Source organism: Argopecten irradians, chromosome 1, assembly GCF_041381155.1.
Source record: "Argopecten irradians isolate NY chromosome 1, Ai_NY, whole genome shotgun sequence".
NCBI lineage: Eukaryota > Metazoa > Mollusca > Bivalvia > Pectinida > Pectinidae > Argopecten > Argopecten irradians.
In genome coordinates, this window is record NC_091134.1 from 30,646,997 (window position 1) to 30,656,887 (window position 9,891).

The window sequence follows — 9,891 nt, forward strand, 5'->3', positions numbered from 1 at the left end:
GCAAAACACAAAATGTGAAAAAACTGTACACACTACTAGTACATAAGAAACATCAATGTTACAGAAGGAACATTAATACAGGATGTCAAAATCATTCATTTTTCAATAAACTTGATTTTATATGAGTTCTATTGAAATTACTAACATATAACTTAATATAATAAATTGCATGATTTAAACACTCAAAAAGTATACCAGATAGTTATAATACACAAAGATCCACTGGTACTTTATCTATCACGGTTATATATATATACACAGGAAGGTGACAGTTAACAAGACTGTGACAGATCCATCTGATATAATGTTACTTACTTTTCTCACCATATCTATATAGCTTATGTGTATTATTTTTCTCATGGTGCGAAAAAATCTGACACCTACAAATCTGTTGGTATTCACATATCTGATACAATTCAAGATTTTTATTTATTTATTTTACAAAAAAATAATTAATAGTAACTACATTGAGTGAAAACCAACATCAAGCAAAATATGAAACCATGCATTTATGATCAACCAACAATTGATTTAACAAAGGAAAAAATATGAATTACAACACATAACACATGACGGTATCAAATCTTATTTCCATGCAACAATATTATTATAATATATAAACATGATACACGGAAAGAAAAAAAAAGAACACATTTTTGGCTAACATTTAAACTTAGATTCTATCAGGTACACTACAAAATAGTTCTATAAGTCTAGATCTGTACATACCTAGAATAGCAGGTCGACCAACTACTATAATAAACAACAAACACAAACAGAATAGGCTCAGTTCAAGATAACTAAATAGCTACATTAATCATCAACATTCTCCAAAAATAGAATGCATGTATATCATAGTAATTTTCATGCAAAAATTCAATGGTGCTGCTAAAGAATTTAGCATTTTGAATATCCCCATATTGTATATGTAAATTCAGTTATATTTTCAAGTGATTACAGTGTATGAAATATTATATCATTTCAGATGACAAATGAAATTATTTACAAGATGACTTTGTGCCAAAATAATGATGCAAAATTAAAGTTATGGATGATATTTTATTCAATAGATAAGTCTGATGCTGGGTTACCTCCCCTTTCTTTGATTACATTTAACCAATGATGGTCAGCCTTTATCAATTATTCATGCAAAATCTCAAAGAGCTATGCTGGTCTACAAACTCTGATCAAAGTCAAAGGGTTAGATATATAAAACTATATATACCAATATATCCAAGAAAAAACATGTACTCAAACATATGCAAAAATTAAGGAATGTTTATTGTGTTTTCATTGGTACATGAAGAACAGTTACCTTATAATTATTATATCTACATAGCTATAATTGAAAAACATGTAAATAAAAAATAAACAATTACAAAGGATAAATCTGATAGCCTGTTTTACAGCTAGATTTGATAAATGTGGAAGAGACTTCCCAGAAAATGACAATCATGAATATATTTTGTCTACACCGTTCATATCATACTTCATTGCCCCATATATGCTATACATGTTAATTACAGTCACCGAAGCCATATAGGTAATAATTAGTGGTCACCTTCTGATACTATATACTATAGTGTTATACCTACCAGCTGTTTCCTCTGCAGCTAACATGTGCAGCTTTACATCATCATCCACTGCACCCGCCATTATGAACAGGTTGTTGTTACAGCTCTCATATACAGGGGTGTATTCTCAGGTACCACAACACCTGTAATCAATAACAATAGTACAATTGATCTATTGTTGGTGATGTTCATTTCATTGTTAGATAACAGTGTAAATTACAACAACACTTTCATAGCACTTCTAACTTGTTAATTTAGTTTGTATGTTTTTTTGTTGTTGTTTTTATAAACACATTTACATTAAAACGATTAATAATAATATAGCAATGCAATGTGAAAGGATTGACAATATTGGTCAACATTAATGCTTGAATTCACATGTACATAAGTATGATTTAAATATTAATTATAAGAAAAAAAACATGATGAAGTCAAACACATTGTATTTACCATTATTCAATTAATGTCAATAAAGGAAATACTAATAAATACAAAATATCATAGTACAGCATATATAATTCTCATGAAATATGTATAATTATTGTAGCTGTCAAATTAAATACTACATCAAAGTCTATTAAGTACATGACTGACATAGGTTATCAGGACATACAATCTATGATGAGGAATGGAGTAGTCCTAAGATTATACATAGATGGCAATCAAGATGTACATATACCTTGTGTGTAAACAGCTGTCAGGTACATGTGTATAACATGTGTAGTTAGTCTACATTGTACTGTCTACAGACACTGAAGGCAACACACAACAAGTGTGACTACATGTGTACTAACCTGTGTATAGTACACACAAATACCACTGTATACAAACTGACCTTCAGGTCTCATAACACAGTGACACCTGTACAGGTGTAGTAACACTTTATAACTACACATACTTACCTGTAGTATATATATATTGTCTGCATATATTCTAACAGACTTAGGTCTGTGTAGGTGTACAGAAAATCAAAACATTCACATCTTAATATTCCTGAATGCTGCTATACTCAACATTCTGATCTTGATTTCAGTTGAAATTACATCTTAATGTAATCTGATCCTATACATGTAATTTTATACTAGCCCTGATGCCTACTAGTGGGAACAGACATTCTCTACTACTACATAATACTTCTCTGGCCCTAAGTATTTAGGACAACACAAACAGACAGCATTGTAAATACCACACATTCCTGGGTGTGCCATTGTTATCATTCAGTAGTGAGTGTTAAAATGAAGCATTCTTCATAAAAAAATAAAAAGAGCATTGAAGACTTCCCGCATGGTGTTGTTTTTGTAGTCAAAACAGCCTATTCCAGCCTCAAAGAAATAAATGCACGTACATTTTGTAGAGCATAATTTGATTTCAAAACTCCTGACATAACATAATAAAAAATTATCAAAATATATTACTGAATTTGTGTCTACAACATTGCCATTATTATATAGTGTAGCAGGATTGGATTGGGTCAATTATCGATGACAAGGTAGCTCTGTCAGTAGAGCACTCGGCTAGTGTTTGGAGGGTCCCGGGTTTGAATCCCGGTCTGGCTGCTACATTTACTTCTCTCCTGTTTCAATAAATAGAAAACCCCATTCCTATATCCTTTTCTGCACACCTTAAGTTGATAATGATTTAAATTGCATTCAATGACTCAGCAAATACATAACATATGTTCTTTTCCTTGCATATCAAATTACATTGTTTTCTTTTTTCTAATGATATCCTTGGTTATATGTGATTCATATGTAACTTTGTGTTCTCTTTGATAATACACAATTTCATGCCATTTAACTACATAATGATATAAATGATTAAATAGAGTGAATGTATGATTTTATTATTTACTGAACTTCAAAACAGTATGAAATTAAACTTTTCTTTCATAATGGTTTTATGTTTGGTGTTGTCTTCGTGTTCTATTTGTCTAACTATAAGATTACGAAGAAACACCAAAACGACCTCCCCGTTCCAACTTCCAAGGCAAGACTTAGATGTTATTAAAACTTAGAGAAAACAGCTACCTGATACTTTATTGCTTCTACCAAGTGTAACTTCAGACCGGCAGGTAGCCTGTCATAAATAATCAAAAGAGATAGGCTTAGGCCTACTGAGGGGATAATAATTGTGATTCGCATGACTGAGTTTTCACTGTCACTTTGGACGAAAGTATCCCCGTAAATTTTCCTCCAGTATTGTATGGATTTTCGAGTCTATAAATGATGACTCTCTGTGATAATTTTTTGCTCTCTCAATATGGCCAGTAAATAAAGAATTTCGAGTTACTTACACGACAAATGGTAGTAAATTCAACTTTTTAGAAGCCGGTGGATGTGATTGATTCCCAAAGTAGCCACAGCTGTGGGACAGGAAGCTAAGTCGACAGCGCCCTCACTTGTCAGGCATCGGCATAATCATTCATGCGTAAACAGAAAATGGGGCCCGCGACGGGATATTTCATAATACAGATAAAAAATAGAACCCACTGATAATAAGTGCATACAATCAGCTATTTAATACAACAATTTATTATTAAATCTAATATCAAGTAATTATATTAAAACCAGTATACAATAGTTATTATACAAAGAGAAGACCTTTGATTTCTGAATACGATGTAGGTAATATAATGGGAAAAAATTATGTGTGTTTAGGGTTACATTGGGGGAAAAATAGGGTCGGGAGGTCGGGGAGTTCTCTTACTTTATTTTTTTAGTGTCTTTCACTCTAAAGTAATGGCCAGAACTGGAGTCTGAGATCGAAATCCCGACTTTAATTTTTTTTCGTCGAAAAGTGGAAAAGAATTTAGGGTCGGGGGTAAAAAAATAGGGTCGATCGGGTAACCCTAAACAGTCATAGTTTTTTTTTGGCCTAATGTTATTATTTCTGCATAAAAACAGAAACATACATAGATTGAAATAGGAAACTCCCTCTTTGTCTTTGTTTACAAGCAGAGGGACCTCCGGTTTACAAGCATTTTCCTTTGGCTAACTACTTTTATAGTGTATTCTTTTAAACATCAACACAAAATTTAAACATGAAATCATGGTTGATGTGAACAGTTTTTTCCGATTTATGTTATTTGATATGATTTTTGAAAGCATGAAAATAAGGGTTTTTTTCCTGGTTTTTCGAAAATCAGACATTCAAAACAGTGCATTTTGTTAAAATATTATCTTTTCTTACAAATATGTACTCTTACCATCTGAAAATTACTTAAACATATCAAAGTTATTCTGCTGTATTTAACTATTTAATAAAGACTTTATCTTCAACAAAAAAACAAAAAAAAGAACAAAAAAACATAGGGAAATACAGAGATACATCTAGATCTGCCGATCATAAAAATGGCAACGTCTCTAATATATCTATCTATTCAGAATGATATCTACGTCAAGAAAATGTTAAAACCACTGTTTGATTTTTTTATAAGAAATCGTCTCATGTAGTTGTCTTCATAAAGACGGCAAATATCCAAAATGATCCACAACAAGTCAATATTAACAGCACTAACAAAATCATTTATTTTACTTTTATGATTACTTTGTTCATTCCTAAATATTATCTGTACCCCTGCAGTTTGAAAGCGTTAATCTAATACCAATGTCGCTACCCTCACTCATTTGAAATATTTTCGTGATTTTAATTCATAAAAAACACCCACACTATTCGGCTGATAAAATGTATATCCATCCCAGAATCATCGTGTCAGATGATTATTTTTTCTCTCAGAAATCCTACACTTCCTGACACTATTATCAGATATTTCTATTATATTTATTTTTGTACACACCTTTTCATGTTTTATTTTTAAAATAGGCCCTCCATGTACCAGTTTCATCATACAAGTTCTCAAGATTTTGCATTTGTAGTAAGAGTTGTTTCCCGTGGATAAGACTTGCCGATATTGTTTGTTGTTCCATCCAAATTTATAAGCCGACGAAGAATGTTATAATATCAAAATATCCTCACTTTTGTTGAAACTGACATTGTTTTATTGTTTTTAATCATTAAAATGTAACTGTAAAACGCGATTAATCATTTTGTGCAAAGTCCCAAAAGCTAAGACTTCTCTTCGTCTATCACAAACAGATTTGAAACTTCAGTCAGTCATCAACACCATTGGCAACAAAGACAGTGTACCGAAACAAACAATAAACTGTTTAAAATACAACCAACACTTAATCCTAAACAGTCCAGTCGGAGAGACCGCAGAAAGGAAGTTGTTCTCTCTAGGCTCCCAACTGGACACAAATATTTTACACATTATCTATTGAGAGGGGAGGATCCTCCTACATGCTATGCATGTTTTAGTGCACTGTATTGAATTTAAACACATACGAGATAAGTACTACGATGTCTCCGACTTGTACACCTCGTTCCATGTCGTGAGAAATAATACTATTTTCAATTATCTAAAAGAAATCGGTATTTCAAAATATGAACGGAAGTTCTCACTTTTCATCAACATTCTGTATGCTTTTTCTCGTGTGTTTTAGCCAAACTATTTTATCCCTTCTTTTATAAAATCAACATTTACAATCTGTGTTTTAGTTCTTACTAGCCTTTTTTAGACGCAATCATTGTATATATCCTGATATTAGTGCCTGACTGGTAGTTTGGCCCCAAATGACCTTAGTTGGCTATGGGCCGTAAAACTAAAAAAAAGTTATACATGTTTTAGCTTACCTAAATACTACACTTTATGTTTAGTGTCATTTAGGTAAAGATGGAGATCATTCATGAAATGTTAAATAATATTGGACTTAAAGGTTATCCCCTTGTTTAAGCCCACTGTTGGATGACGGCATGCATTAATGCGCATTTCAGGTTTGCAAACACATTTTCTACTAGGCCTAATTAAAAAAGAAAAAAAATCAACTCCATTTTTGAGAAGTTTATACAGTAACACAGGTCTATTTAAAGAATCATAAGATTTTTTGTAGATATTAAATCATATATAATTTCTGTCTTGAATTGAATGATGTCTTCCTCAAGATTTTTAAAGTGAACACATTATCCGTGGCATGATGACCGTGTCTAGAACCTAACTAATGTTTGCATATGTGATTATTATATTCAATGTAGTTATTTAGTCCTTGTAACTACCAATGACTACAGCTGATAACATTGAATCATCTGTATATATCATTGTCATCAATGTCCCGGCTTGTAAAGTGAAGGCATTAGTGCCAGGTTTCATGTTTCTGATATTTTACCGATAAGATTTTATTAAAAAAGGTTGGTTATTGTTGGAAGTAAATAACTTGTCCCTATATAAATTCGTGAAAAAAAATAGGTCTTGTCCGCATGTCTTATCTTGTTTCAATCATTTTATTGCTTGTTTCCCCTCATTGTAAAAGGATAGGCCAATTGAGTGTTGCTTATAATTTTCATATGATCTATTGACAGAGAAGAGTTATCTTTCATTGTGTTTAATAAAGTTTTGGGATTAAATTGATAGAGTCTTTGTTTGTGTTTTGTGTAAGCAATGCAAACAGTCGCAGTCTTTGAGAGTCTTGACTCTTAAGTGATATTCCTCAGTGCTGGAAATGGCTCAGAAGTCTTTGTATCTCCGATATAACAATATATAATATAATATGACAAATACCTAAGACTGTGGAAATGTCAAGTAAGTACGAACACGTGTACTTAGTTCACGAACGTATGACAAACATAAAAGGGATATCTAGAAAGGGCAATCTGGGAAATCAGACAAAACAAAACGAAATAAAACTAGGACCAGTCCTATAAGGTTGTAAAATTGACCAATGCTACCTCTATTGCATGCATGTAGTTGTAAAAGAACATGCGACTTAATTTGGTGTATTGTTTTTTCTCTGTTTTTTTTTATAGACAGTTTTCTTCTTTTTAAATATGACAATATGGAAGCATTCAACTTAAGATAAAAAAAAAAAAGTATTTCAAAGAGTCGTTTATGAAACATTCCGCTATGGAATAAAGCCATTTTTTCTGTGCTTGAAATAGGGGTCGGTCAGACTGCACTGGTTTCCAAGTCAAGCAAACAAAATAACTACTCACTTCCTTTTCATGGCCAGAGTGTCTCAGAACCGATCTATGAAACGTGATACTTCTGCTCATTATATATAATTCAATTTTAAATGCATATTTTTTTTAACATTATCAGCTTTAATGTTTCTCTTCATGTTCATCCCATTGACAGTTGAATAATCGGTCATTCTGCGGTTGTTTTTTTTTTCATTGGTAAAAATATTAATCACATCTGTATCAACAGTAGTTTTTGCTCAGTGCTTTGCCGTGACTTTCCGAGATTTGAAATTAATTTTATAGGTACATAACTTTCTTGTATTTGTGCTGGTTTTTCTCTCAGCTTAGCGTCAGCGAAGCATTCTATTTTTCTGCTCACTAGTATACTACAGAGAGCTAAAACAATGACGTCACCAGATAATCTTTCTCGAGCGTCAGAATCCATGATAACTGGTACTGATTATGTGACCAGGTAGGGTGTACTGTTCGGTGTCTTTACTTCAATAGTATGCATCAGCCAGAAAATAAAACGTCCAAGTATCACAATGAAACAACCCGAACATGGTCCTCCAAGTTATTATACATACTGCGCAGACTGTCAGTAACATAAGTTGATAATAACAATTTCTTGCACGTTTTCATGAAAATTAGTCCAAGACTAATAAAAGCTTTAAAATTACACTTTAACAACTTTCAAAACTTGTTTTTATGTGGTATGTACGAGTGTGATTTCTATATTAAGATGACTTACAAGGACAAAAACTACAAACAATTTTTGGTACTATTTTTAACATTTACTACTACATCGTATTATTAAAACATGAATGAACATCACTATGGGAGAGTTATATAACCGGTAAAGCTTTCCAAAATGGTATACAGCTTTCATACACCATTTTTAATAATTTTAAAATGACATCACTGTATATATACACAATGTGTTTTTTCTCAAACAAGAAACTTGTGCCAGTTCTTGTTTATTTGATAAATTCCAAATTAGCCGTTGGATTGCGCTTAAAACATGATGATTTGTAGCAATGACATGTAGATAGCGTATCGAAGATGCTCTTCAGGATTTCGTGGCTTTAGTCTGCGTTGTCTAACTGTACGATTAATACAAACAATAGCTTAGATGGAATCAGAAGAATCAGTTGTTGTATCACAGATACATATTGGTGATGTGGGCAGATCTAGATAAATATCTGCAATGAAGTACGTATGTACACCAACGTCTAGAACATGTCATCTGCTCGTAAAACACAGCCAAGAAATCGATATCCTGAAAATCTCATCGCGTCTTGCTGAAACGACACCAATCTAACATTATGTAATGTTGTATTGCCTGTGAACGGGGACATCTTACAAGGTTAATCAAACGTTGATCTATGCCACTTTGCCTGTTGTTTATCTGTTTATCATTCACTTAGCCTGTTGTTGATCACTACACCTCACTTAGCCTGTTGTTTATCTGTTTATCATTCACTTAGCCTGTTGTTATTATCTTTACCTCACTTCGCCTGTTGTTGATCACTCACTTAGCCTGTTGTTGTTTATCTGTTTATCATTCACTTAGCCTGTTGTTGATCACTCACTTAGCCTGTTGTTGATCTTTCACTTAGCCTGTTGTTGATCACTCACTTAGCCTGTTGTTTATCTGTTTTATCATTCACTTAGCCTGTTGTTTATCGCTCACTTCGCCTGTTGTTGATCACTCACTTAGCCTGTTGTTTATCTGTTTATCATTCACTTAGCCTGTTGTTGATCACTCACTTAGCCTGTTGTTGATCACTCACTTAGCCTGTTGTTTATCACTCACTTAGCCTGTTGTTGATCACTCACTTAGCCTGTTGTTTATCTGTTTATCATTCACTTAGCCTGTTGTTTATCGCTCACTTCGCCTGTTGTTGATCACTCACTTAGCCTGTTGTTTATCTGTTTATCATTCACTTAGCCTGTTGTTGATCACTCACTTAGCCTGTTGTTGATCACTCACTTAGCCTGTTGTTGATCACTCACTTAGCCTGTTGTTTATCTGTTTATCATTCACTTAGCCTGTTGTTTATCGCTCACTTCGCCTGTTGTTGATCACTCACTTAGCCTGTTGTTTATCTGTTTATCATTCACTTAGCCTGTTGTTGATCACTCACTTAGCCTGTTGTTGATCACTCACTTAGCCTGTTGTTTATCGCCAATTTAATATCCTGTTGTTTATCGCTGACTTAGCCTGATGGTTAGCGCTCAATTAGACTGTTATTTATCGCTCACGTAGCCTGTTGCTTATCGCTGATGTTATTTATCGCTTATT

The 9,891-nt window shown here is 32.9% G+C and overlaps 1 long non-coding RNA gene across 3 annotated transcripts; it reads right to left on the minus strand.

Moving 5' to 3' along the window:
* Positions 1-8,654: 8,654 nt before the first annotated feature.
* Positions 8,655-9,889, minus strand: LOC138323790 (uncharacterized). 3 transcript variants are annotated; one of them, XR_011208595.1, is made up of 2 exons: positions 9,207-9,889; positions 8,655-9,014 (listed from the first exon to the last, which is right to left on the minus strand). It is a non-coding gene; the product is annotated as an uncharacterized lncRNA (long non-coding RNA). The 3 variants fall into 3 exon arrangements; XR_011208591.1 differs by having other exon boundaries at positions 9,161-9,889; XR_011208592.1 differs by having other exon boundaries at positions 9,104-9,889.
* Between the last annotated feature and the right edge of the window lie 2 nt (positions 9,890-9,891).